Below are 13,059 nucleotides of genomic sequence, written 5' to 3'. Positions count from 1 at the left end.
ATTCTGAGCTCGCCGTACTTGGGCTGAGCCGGTGAGATCTCGCGAGATGCTGCAGGGCCGCTTCACCTCAGGCGTGTGGTACCCGAGGCGGTGCTAGAGCTGCCGGCCGCCCCTCGCTCCGGTGGGTGATGCCGGGGGCTTTCCCGTCAGGCCCGCAGGTGCTTCCGGAGTGGCGGGCGAGGGGCGCCCCCAGGCGAGGTCCGCCCGCTGCTCCCGCGCGCCGCGACTGCCGGCCCTCACCCCAGGCCTGAGCCTTAAGGGGAGGCAGGATTTCCTCTGTGCTGCCTTTGAGGCGGTCGACTCCCCGCCCGGCCGCGTTAGATTTGCATAACCAGAAACTTTCCAGTGGAGATGCAGTGGGTGTGTCCACACTTCGATGACACCTTTATTTTAAAAGCTGTGATGTTTGAAGGTGAGAAGGGAGCTTAGTTGTGATACCTTATCGTTTCCAGATGGTTCTTAACTTGAGGCATTTCCAAAAAGAAAAGGAAGCTCGGCTCGGAAGCGAATACACCGCGGTAACTAACGGTAGAGCGGTGACTAACCGTGGAGCGCTAACCGGGAACTTTCGGCTTGGTTTAGGTTGTGAGGAATTCCTGTTTCCCTCCTCTACTCTGCAAGCCTGGTCTCTCTTCTGTGAAATGTAGAGGAATATCGTGATTTTGCAGCTTTCTTGGCGGCAGAGTCTATTTATAACCAAAATTCTGACCACAGCCCTCCCGTAAAAGCAGTTAACAACGAATGCTTTCTTCGCTCACTTGTCTTTTATTTATTTATGTTTATGCACTTTAAAATTTTATTTCTGGGGAATACCACCATCCTTTGCTGCGCCCTGAAAATATGACCAAAGAGCCCTGGAGTTCGCAGGATTCTTTGGAAATGCTGTGAAGAAAGTTGCAACCAGGCAGTTTTCAAGAAATTGGGATACCTATGATCTTACCTGACCTTTGCAACTTTTCTTCTAAATTTATTATTTCTATTCTGAAAATGGAGAGAGGAAGGAACCACTTTTGAATCATGTCCCCACGGTTTTTAAGTTCCTTCTTGAGCTGTAGTAATAGTAGGAGAAAACCAGAAGAGGCCAGAAAAATCAAGCAGTCCTTTAATCGTTACAGTTGCTACAAGGGCATTGCCTTAGTAGCTGATCTGTGTGGTAAGGATGCTAATTTGGTAGCTCTTGGGATTCATTTTTCATTGAGCTGAACAAATAGTACCTACTATGAGGTGCTCTGTATTTCGGGGGTATGACAGTGAGCAAAGCAGACAGTCACTTCTCTCATGGAAATCATAAGTCTCTTGGAAAAGAGACAGAGGCAAAGGTAAATAGATAAAATATATAGTATGCTAGTAGTGAGTGCAAAGGAAGGAGAATGGGATATGTGTGTGAGACAGGTGGCAAATTTTGTCATGGAAGGCCCCCACTGAGAAGGTGACATTTGAATGAGGGAGTGCTATGTATATTTGAGAAAATGCTGTTCCAAGGAGAAGAAAAGCAAAGACTGAAAGGTGAGAATATTCTTGACATGTTCATGGAATTAGGTACAGGCCAGTGTGGCAAAAGCTGTTTTAAGGGATGGGGACAATCAAAGGCAAATATGTCAGAGTGTTTAGGGGTTGGAGGCATGATAGACCAGAATGGACCCCTTTGGTTCTTGAAAGGACTTTAGCTTTTAATTTGAGTGAGATGGTATATTGGTTTGGACTGACATGACACAATACCTTAGACTGGGTGGCTTAAATAACAGAAATTTATTTCCTTACAATTTTGAAAGGTGGAAAGTCTAAGATTAGGGTGCCGCTTGGCTAGCTTCTAGTAAGGGCTTTCTTCCTGGCTTGCAGTCTTTTCACTGTGCCCTCATTTGGTGGATAGGGAACGCTGGTGTCTCTTCTCATAAGGGGACCATTTTCATCTAATCAGTGCTCCACCTTTATGACCTCATTTAATCTTAATCATTTCCGAAAGGCACTATCTCTAATGCACTCAGTTGAATTAGGGCTTCCACATATGGATTTGGGTGGGAAGGTCACTTTAGTCCCTAGCAGATGGCAAGTTATTAGAGTGTCTGAGTTGAGGAATGACATGATTTGACATATATTTAAGACGTCAACATCACTGCCTTGTAAATATACAGACAGGTAAGCGCTAGGGCCAAAGAAAGAAACAAGGAAACTTGAGGCAACTCAGCAATCCAGGAGGTGATGTTATGGCATTGACCATAATGGGTAGCAGTGAAAATGGGAGTGGGAGGCAAGTGGTCGAATTCAGGAAGCAATAGAATTTTTTGATGGATGTGGAGGATGAAAGGGAATCCAAAGGTTTTGGTCTGAGCAACGGAAAGAAAATAGTGTTACTATTTTCTGAGACGGAGGAGATGGTGCATGGAGCAGGCTTGGATAGGAGGCATCTGAAGAGCTCGATCTGAGATGTCTGTTGGAGTAAACAACATGTATAGTAATAAATAGTAGTCACTTGTAGAAACGTGTAATAGCAAGCCGAGAAGTTCTAGCATAGAGAAGAACATGGTACAGTGAGAATGCAAAATAGAGGGACCACGCTTAGGAAGGGAGGAAGTGACTTTTCAGCTGAGGTCTAAAGGATGATAACTTGCAGGAGTGGGGAGAGGGTTTCAAAAAGGAGAAATATTTTGGACAGAAGCCCTCATGGACTGAACATGGCCTGACTAAGGAACTTGAGGCCAGTTTGGTTAAACCATGGAGATTAAGGGATAAAAGTGGTAAGAGATGAGTCTATCTATGCTAAAGGCCCTATATAACCATTAAGAGGTTTCCAGGGAGGGCAAGGGGGGCATGACCAGATTTAAATTAATTAGAAGTCTCTCTAGTTATATTGTGGCAGAAGATTGTAGAGAGGGGAAAGAATAAGAAAGGATACAACTTCAGTAATCTAGGCATAAAATGATAGCAGTACCACTAGCTAACATTTATATGGAACCTATGTCCTAGATTCTGTGCTAGACTCTGCATTCATAATCTTATTTAATTCTTACAACAATACTATGAAGAGAATCCTAGCATTACTCCCATTTTCAGATGAAAAAGTTGGTCAAGAGAAAAATGGTTAAGTAATTTGTCCGAGGTCACACAGCCAAAATCTAGATTTGAATTCAGGGAGGTTTCTCCACTGATCGAGCTATGCTCATGTGGATTGTGGAGGATGCACGGGAGATGACAAAGGAGAAAAGTTTGAGAGATACTTCAGAGGGAACTCAAAGGACTTGGAAATGGATCAAAGGAGAATAAAGTATGAATTTTCTAACTTTGTTTACCTGGGGTTAGATGATGGTGACATTAGTGAGGAAGAGAACATTCTAAAACTAGGTTTGGAGATGACTATGAGAAATTTGGTCTAGGGCATATTGGGGTGGGGGTACTTTTGAAACATGCACATAGAAAAATATTTGGCTACATGGGTCTTGGGCTCAAAGAAAAAGTTTATATGACAGAGTACAGATGTGGGGATCTTCTGCAAGTAGATGATAACTGACACCATGGACGCAAGATCACTTAGGGAGATGGTATAGGGCAGCAGTGTACAACAGAACTTTCTGCAGATAGAAATGTTCTATATCACTGCCGCCCAGCATAGTAACCATGAGCTGCATGTGACAGTGAGCACTTGAAATGCCTAGCAACTATTTAATTTTACTTTATTGAGTTTCTTAAGTAGCCCCCTGAGCTAGTAGCTACCATATTGAACAGCATAGGTATAGAGTTCAAAAGCAGGCCTAGAGAGTCCAGCCTTGTGTAATTCCAACGTGTAAAGACTAGATACAAGGAGGAGTGGCCCGAAAGTTGAAAAGAAAACCAAATGAAGTCACTCTTGAAGTGAGATTAGCTGCATTAAACTGGGCCAAGAGATGGAGAATGATGAAAAGTGATAATGTATTGAATTTAGTAACATGTATTAGCTAGCCAACACAATGGGAGGGGCATGGTGGGGAGCAAGGGTTCCAGGAGATGTAATCAGACTGTGCATGTGAAACTTGTAGAAACAGTGTCCGAAGACAACATTTGTTTATTAGATTTGCTGTGTGTCAATTTAGAGACTAACCGTGAGGAGAACAGACTACTTGTCAAGTGCCATGATGGAGTACTCCTATCATTTTGCTCGTTTTCCCCTTTTGCCAAAAAGTTAGCCTGTGGCATTTTATGTGTCAATATATTTACTAATATGTATTGAATGTCCTTAGAATTTTAGGACTAGAAGAGACTTAGGTTGTTATTCTAAGGCTCTCTGTTAACAAATGCTAAAAGTCATAAAAGGAGACATAGATTATGTTAGACCTACAACTATTCATAGCTATAGCTGTAGCTATTAGAACATGTGAGATACAAAACTGAGCCTTTGAAATCAGCTTTTTTTTTTTTTTTAACTGTTAGTTTTACTTGGATGTACTGTATGTGTTCACATTCTACCTGGTTATTGGTTTTCCTTTTTTACTGGCTGTCATTCTGCATACAGATTAGGGCAGTAGTATTTCTCTTGACAAATAAAGTGATTATCCTATTATGGAAAAAAAAAAGGTACCCTAGAGAAGCCTGTTTCTGCTGTAAATGTCGTAATTTTGTTTTGTGACTCAAGTCCCAATCACTCTTATTTAAAAATTTATATTTGTAAGTTATATTTTTCTAAAAAGCTCAGGGTTTTATTGAGTTTAAATCTTATCCCAGCAGTAAGCCCATAACACATTTAAAATAAACCTGATCTCAAGCTTTTTTCATTCCCCAATCTATGAATGCTTGTGTTTGTCATAAAGCTAATTAAGGAAATCCCTTTCACTCAAATTTTGTATTGGAAAAGTTATTTTCTGTCTGTACTGTTTGACTTTTAATCCTTATAACTCTGCAGGTGGTGAATATTTGCAAACGTTGAAGTACAAAATTGTTATCAAATACTAATATATGAAGCAAATACTTTTACAAAATAGTTTAGTGGTTATAGTCATGCTCTTAGCCAGACTGAATTTGAATCTTAGCTTCGCAGGCACCTACTTGGGCTAGTGTGACCTCTGTGCCTCAGTTTTCTCCTGTGTAAATAGGGATAATAATGGTAGCTACCTTGTAGACTTAGGAAATTACATTAATTACTACCTGTATGATGCTTAGAACGCTGCCAGACCATGGTAAGCCCTACTATATGCAAACATTAAATATTTTATTCAAAAAAAAAAAGAAACCGTAGTAAGTTGAGACTTTTCAATTTTTTTTTTTTTTTTTTTTTTGGTGGATGTGTCCTGTTTATTTTTAAAATTTTGTTTTTGGGAGACATTTAAGTGATTTTTTAATATTTTTTAACATTTATTTATTTTTGAAGGAGAGAGCATGAGTGGGGCAGGGGCAGAGAGACAGGGAGACACAGAATCTGAAGCAGGCTCCAGGCTCTGAGCTGTCAGCACAGAGCCTGACTTGGTGCTCGAACTCTTGAACTGTGAGATCGTGACTTGAGCCAAAGTCAGCACTTAACTGGCTGAGCCACCCAGGGGCCCCCAGAGTTTGTAATTTTAAAGCAGTTGTTAGTATCATTTTGCTGCCACTTATTTAGAAGATGAAATAACACCCTAGACTGAGGATTTATTCTCTATTCACGTTAAATCCATTTTTTCCTCCTACTGAGACCTTTTAAAACTAAGGGTTTGTTACTAAAACCATTGTAATACTAAATATATTACTAGAGTATGCTATAGTAATGTTTTGTCTGCATTCACTGTATTTACTATACTTCCAAAAAAATAGAGTTTAATAGCTTAACACACCAACACTTAAAGAATACATACCTGGTAAGGGGGAGCTGCCTGGGTGGCTCAGTCAGTTGAGCATCCAACTTTGGCTCAGGTCATGGTCTCACGATTTGTGAGTTCAAGCTCTGTGTTGGGGTTAATTCGCAGAGCCTGGTTTAGATCCTCTGCTCCCCTCCCTCCGCTTATGCGTGTGTGTGCACGCTTTCGTTCTCTCTCTCTCTCTCTCAAAAATAAATAAACATTTTTTAAAACTACACATCTAGGGGTGCCTGGGTGGCTCAGTTGTTGAATGTCTGACTCTTGATTTTGGCTCAGGTCATGATCTTATGGTCATGGGATCAAGCCCCATGTTGGGCTCCATGCTTAGCACAGAACCTGCTTTAGATTATTTTCCTCCCTCTACCTCTCCTTCCCCCTCTCTTCCCATCTATCTCTCAAAAAAAAACACAAAAAAAACAAAAACCTTGTTATTTAGTTTAATTGCCTCCTCCCCTCTATGGAGTCAAATATTATAATGTATCCCATAACTAAATTCCCTATCTATATTCCCTTCACTTTTAATGAAAAACGTCTAATTTTCTATACTCTATTGTACTCATTAATGATTAATCCATTTCATTTTCAAAAAACTGTAAGTATAGTTGAGATATGTTTTTATAACTGTTTAGGATGCCTCAAATCCAAGGAGACAATAAACATGGAAAGGATCTCAGGGCACTTGGGTGGCTCAGTCAGGTTAGTGTCGGATTCTTGACTTCCGCTCAGGTCATGATCTCACAATGATGAGACTGAGCCCCAGATCAGCTTCTGAGCTGGGTGTGGAGCCTGACTAAAATTCTCTCTCTCTCCCGCCCTCCCCACTACCCCTCGCCCCACTCAAAATAAATGAATGATAAAAAATCTTTTTAAAAAATCATGGAAGGGATCTTAAGGATTATATAGCAAGCCACTACTTTGAAAAGTAAAATAATTATTCTACCATTCATGCACACACACGCAAAAACACCTTTTTAAAAAAAATTTTAAGGAATCTTTACACCCAACACGGGGCTTGAACTGACAACCTTGCAATCAAGGTCACATGCTCCACTGACTGAACCAGCCAGACGCGCCCCCAAAAATGTATTTTTCCTTAGTAACATATTATAATGATTGTAAGTTCTTACAGCCATAGTATTAGACATATAATACACACTCAAATATTTATTTAAGAACAGGACATTCTTCCTAATGACTAAACTAAATTATTTTTCTAATAAATAAAACTCTTTGCCTCTTGTCCTATTCTTCACAGCTTATGGTAACCCATGAAATGTAAGATTACTTTCTGTTTTATTTTCTAAATGATTTCCTCTTATATGTCATTATAGAGCCCAATAACTGAGTACATAATTAATTTCATTACTTTTCTCTGGGCCCTTTCCAAGTAATTTAATCTTCCTTTAAATGTGTGCCAAAACTATTAGGTTCAATATTCCAATTTAAAAAACAACAACAACTGACGATTGTAAACGTAAAGACAGATTATTACAGTTGAAGTAATTGTTTTTACTTGAAACTAGGCTTTCACATCAGACTTTAGATCTGGCCCCAAATGTCAGCTCTTTTGATTGGTGAGAAACTATTTTTAGTTTTTTAAGAAATTTGAACTAAAAGTATACTTCTATTCCCACCAGTTTCCAAAGATATGAAATTCTGGAACATAAATTAAAAATTTCATATATATGAGGTACATTAATTAGATATTTTTCTAATTATAAAAGTAATATATGTTTAATACAGAAGTCATCGAAAATATAAAAGAGAAATATACTTGTAATGCATCACCCTAATATAACATTTACCTTTTGGTTTTAAACAATTTTTATGTCTGTCGTAATTTTTAAAACATACCAATGATGTGAACATCTTTCTGTGTGTATAAATATCTTGCAACTGTATTATTCCTAATGGCTTCATAATATTGCTTCATTTGGATTTATCATAATTTACTGAATCTATACTATTTTTGAATGTTTACTTCCTCTATAAATATAACAATGCTGAGTTGCTTTGTGCACATGTCTTTCTTCATAATTTATTATCATTTCCTTAGGATAAATTCCTAGAAGTGAAATTGCAAGCTGTGTGTATTTTTTAAACTTTTGGCATACGTTGCAAAATTGATTTTCCAAAGCTCTTACCAATGCATTTTTCTATCAACATTGTACTTGAGTGCCTGTCTCTCATCTACCTTTACAAATTCTGAGAAGGATCTTCTTATCTTTGTCAATCTGATTAGCAAAATTTTCAGATCATTGATTGCTGGTGAGGGTGAACTTTTTAAAGTTTATAAATATGTATATCTGAAGTGCCTGTTGATATCTCTGGTAGACTGTTGGTGTATCCTGGAAGTCTGGCTTCCATTCTGCATTTCTGTGGTAACAGCATACAGATATTTTTGGTGGGGTACGGGAATGACTGCTCGGTGCAGTTTTGAAGGATATAATATTCAACGACCATGCCTACCCCAGCCAAATTGTGAGCACATTAACAAATGTACCATCTGGCTCTCCCAAGAGTTTTGACTTTTGAATGATGCAAAGTCAGAAAATAAGTCCAGTTGCTAGGACTATTACCTACTCACACCTCAGTGCCTCCCTCAGGAAAGAACTACCTTGCCTGGGAACAGTCCAAAGTTCAAGGCAGGACTGGCTAAAGGGACAGTTTTAAGGCCACTGCTTCTATTTAGGACCCGAATGAACAGCCTGTAGGATAAGCTGACGCTTCAGCTGCATCCTCACTGTGGGTCTGCTTCTCCCTCTGCCCAGTCCTGTGTTACCCATTTCATTAAGGGAGTATTTCCTGAGAGCACTTCCCAGCCAACCTTCTCTATGCCATCTTCCACTTCTGCCTGCTTCCAGAGACCTGCCCATTCAATCCAGTGGCGACATTCGGCGAAAACTGCATAGTAGTTCATGCTGCCAAAACCCTCTGAAACTACTTCTGTTATTCTTTCTGAATCTGGTCCTTCCTTTTAGACTTACCATATTTCCTAGTAATTGACTCTAAGTTAACCATAGTTGATTCCGGTGGTTTGCAACCAAGAATCGGTGTTTATACAACGTTCTTTGCCGTTTTACTGATGTCTTTTACTGATTGATTTTAAGAGCTTTTTATGTATCACATGCATAAACCTTACACTAAATTGGTTCTCTTTCATTTGTCAGTTGCATTATAGTTTTGTTCATATAGTGTTGACACCTAATTATTTAAAAAATGTATTGCCGTCAAGTATCTCAACTGTTTTCTTTGTGCTTTTTGCCTTTTATGTAATGTTTACACAGGTGTTTGCCATCATGTACATAAAATTAATACATATATATGTTTCAATTTATGGTTTTATTTTTAATCCCCTAACTCTTAAACATTTATTTGTGCTTTAGTATGAAGCAGTGATTTAACAATTTTCTACAAATAATTTAACTTAAATACTTAGTCTCTTATGTTAGAATCAACTTTAATAGTATCCTCAAATTTCAGTGTTTAAATAAGATAGATATATATCTGTTACTCAGCAATCCAGAAATGATATGTCTCAAGCTTGCCAGACAGCTCTGCCATTCTTACCCGGAAGGAGGCTCTCACCTCTGGGTCAGAGTCATTTGCTTCACTTGTTGCTACTTTCCAGTCAGTGGAAGCTAGAGAGTGGATAACAGGCAACTTCTTAGCATCACACAGGCNCACACACACACACACACACACACACACACACACACACACACACACACACGCTTGCATTCTATTGACCAAGATCTAGGCACTTCACTATGCATAGCAGGTTGGGAAATATCTTTTACTCAGCATTCGTGTGACCAGCCAAAACCCGTGGTGTTCTGGTGTTTTCTATGATGAGTCCTGCCAGTGGGGAGAAACATGCATTTTAAAGGGTTATAAAACATCTTAAAACTAGTATTAAAATGGTAGTTATTTTGAACATGGAACTAGAAATGTACCTAGAAACATCATCAAAATTAACACAGAGCTAACATTTTGAAGCGGTTTTCTCCTTATGAAATGGTGTGTGTGCGCACACATGTGCATGCCATAGCATTTCAAATCTTTTTTTCCTCCTCTTCCACCATTTCTACCACCACATACTTGAATGTGATGTGTGAGTTGAAAAGATAAGTGTTTTTTTAACCAGATGAGTTTCATAAGTCTCTAGACATACTTCATGTAGTTCTGTTCAGCTCTCAGATTCTTTCTGTGGAGTTTAGCTGAATATGAGCAATAGTGAAAGGAAGGATATATTATTATATATTTTTATAACGTTTATTTATTTATTTGGAGAGAGCAGAGGAGAGGCGGAGAGAACGGTGAGAGAGAGAATCCCAAGCAGGCTCCACACTGAGCGTGGAGCCAGACTCAAACCCATGAATTGTGAGATCATGACCTGAGCAGAAATCCAAAGTCAGACACACTCAGCTGACTGAGCCACACAGATACCCCGGAAGGACACATTATTATGATTGTTTAAGTGGATTTGCAATTTATGAAGTAAATTCATCAGGAAATACAGTATCTTGAAAAGGAATGACCTATATCTGATTTAGAAATGAATATTAAAGATCTAGTAATGAAGAAGGAATCAAATTCTATCTTCTCATCTAAATATGGAGTCTATTCTTAGTATTGGTACTGATTTTTATTGTGATGGTTTGAACACAGTTTTATATTCAGTCTCTCTGTACTTTGTTTTAGGGTTATAAATGCCTGAACCTTAGGTTCATTCTACAAGCATTTGACTCCTTGGCACCTAGCATAAAATATCCTTTGGAATCATTATTGGTCTGCATGAACCATGGTTTTGATACAGAATGGTTTTGAATGCTTTATTTTTGCAGTTTTTATTATGAAATATAACACATATATGGGGAAGTGTTTAAGACATATATATATATTTTGATAAAAATTACAAAGCAAATATCTGTGTAAGTCACCATCTAAGTCATGAAACTTAACATTGCCCATTTTTTAGAAGTCCCCAAGTATGCCCATTCCAGCTCACAAGCCTTTTGTCCTACTCCCAGATAGTCTGGGAGTCATTTCTTTGTTTTTGTTTTTGTTTTTTTTATATACATATACAGCTCTAAATAGAATATAAATGGCTTCATACTGCAGGGGGGTTTTTGTGTCTTGCTTCATTTCAGCATATGTTTGTGCAGGTGATTCATGTATGTGTTGTAGTGCATTTATTTTCACAGCATTATAGTATTACTTGGATGGATATACCACAATTGATAGAGCCATTCTCCTGTTAATGATTGTTTTGGTGGTTTACAGGTTAGTTTTTGTTTTTGCTGTTGTGAACTTTGCCGCTGTGAACATTTTACTATACAGGTCATGGTAAATAATTGTCTTAGTTTTTGTAGGGTCTGTATTTAGGAGGATATTGCTGGTTCACAGGATATGTTCTCTACCTTTGATTGCTCACCATGGATGACAAACTGTTGTCAAGTGAAGTGGTTGTACCAAGAGTGGTATTATTTTTAAGGTTTTTACTCTCTCTTCAGATATTTGCTGAAAGTTTCTTGAGTGAGGAAAAAAACTTTACGGTATTGTATTTTATTATAAAATAAAAGTTAAAATACCATCTAGAAAAGATGGAAGCCTGTTTTTTTCCCAATTATTTGTTTAAAAAGGTATCTCATTGTGAATGATACTTATTAATATATAATTAAAAATATATTATGTCATATATAGTATTTTATATTAATATATTATTATTAATAATGTAATGATACGGCATTGATTGGGTATATGATAATTTATTTAACCAGGCAGACTAATTGATGGATATTTAGGGCATGTCCAAGTTTTTATTATTACCAGTGATGGATCTGTAAGTTCATTGAAATATATACTTCATAATATTTCAGAGTTTATTCATTGAATACATTTCTAATTGTAGAATTGTGGTTCAGAGTATATAAGCATATTAAATTTTGCTAGATACTGCAAAATTGCCCTCCAAAAAGCTGTATCAATTTACTTTTTAATCAATGATTATTGTCAGCATTGTATATTATTAGAATATTGAGAGAGCGAAATAGGGCAAGCTGGGGAGGGACAGAGAGAGATGGATACACAGAATCTGAAGTGGGCTCCAGGCTCTGAACTGTCAGCACAGAGCACATTGCGGGGTTTGATTCCACAAATTGTGGGATTATGACCTGAGCCGAAGTCATATGCTTAACTGACTCAGCCACCCAGGCACCCCAGGATACTTTATGTTTGCTGTTCAGATAGTTGAAAATATAATTTGTTTTGGTTTGCAATTATTTAATTATGAGTGAAGTTGAATATGATTCCGTTTGTCTTTCTGTCAACTGCATGTTAATATCCTTTGCCTATTTTTCTTTTGGGTAGTTGCATATTTTCCCTTAGTGATTTGTAAAACTTTTTACCAATTAAAGATATTAACACTTTTGTCTATTATGTGTTGCAAATACTTTTACTATTTTTGTGATTAATTTTTACACTGTTTCTAATTTTTTGTACATAAGTTTTAATCTTCTTTATATTTTCAGGTTGTACATAACTTGCAAATTGCCTACAAGCCTATTTCATATGTTGTCATTTGCTTGTGAATATATATAAAAATAACTCACCCTTTTTTCTTTTTTTTTTCAAAGACATGTATATGTGAACTTCTAATTAGGAACTACCATTGATCATGAATATGATGAATCTAATTTAAGCAAAAATCTGTTTAACATTTAAATGACTACTATTTCCTTCTTCCTTCAGTGGTCCTAAAAGTCGATGGATAAGAAAGTGCAATTAATAAAAGACAGCATATTACCAGACACGAAGTATGTACCCTAAGAAGTTAGAAAATACCTTCTCTCCAACCTTCCTTCAATTTACATGTCCTCACTTCATCTGAAACACTGTATCAAATGCTGTCAGGAATTTAAGCATCTCTAATAACAATTTATTCATGATTAAACTTCGACTTATAAAAATGAAATTGACTTACATGGAGTTTATGTTTGCCTTAGAAAACCTATAATAGATATTTTAATAGAATATTTGAAAGATACTAGATAAAGACTCTCATTACACTTAAGGACATCCAAATGAGTTATTATTTGCCCATATGGAAATTATCCTGTGAACCTAGCTCAGACTTAGTTCCAAGCTAAAATGACTTGTAGTTCAATCCAAATTAAAATAAGAGACTGAGGCCCCTCGGTGACTCAGTCGGTTAAGCATCCGACTTTGGCTCAGGTCATCTCACGGTTTTTGAGTTCAA

At 37.6% G+C, this 13,059-nt stretch overlaps 1 long non-coding RNA gene across 2 annotated transcripts in view; it reads left to right on the top strand.

The window, feature by feature from the left end:
• The first annotated feature begins 28 nt into the window (after positions 1-28).
• Positions 29-13,059, top strand: part of LOC144235361 (uncharacterized) — a 455,442-nt gene continuing 442,411 nt past the window's right edge. For both annotated transcript variants that reach the window (XR_013336179.1, XR_013336178.1), the window contains exon 1: positions 29-412. This is a non-coding gene — a long non-coding RNA (uncharacterized LOC144235361). The remainder of the gene's footprint in view (positions 413-13,059) is intronic.

The sequence above is a fragment of the Crocuta crocuta genome, unplaced genomic scaffold (genome assembly GCF_008692635.1).
Source record: "Crocuta crocuta isolate KB4526 unplaced genomic scaffold, BGI_CrCroc_1.0 scaffold64, whole genome shotgun sequence".
Taxonomy (NCBI): Eukaryota; Metazoa; Chordata; class Mammalia; order Carnivora; family Hyaenidae; genus Crocuta; species Crocuta crocuta.
This window is presented reverse-complemented; position numbering and strand designations above follow the sequence as displayed.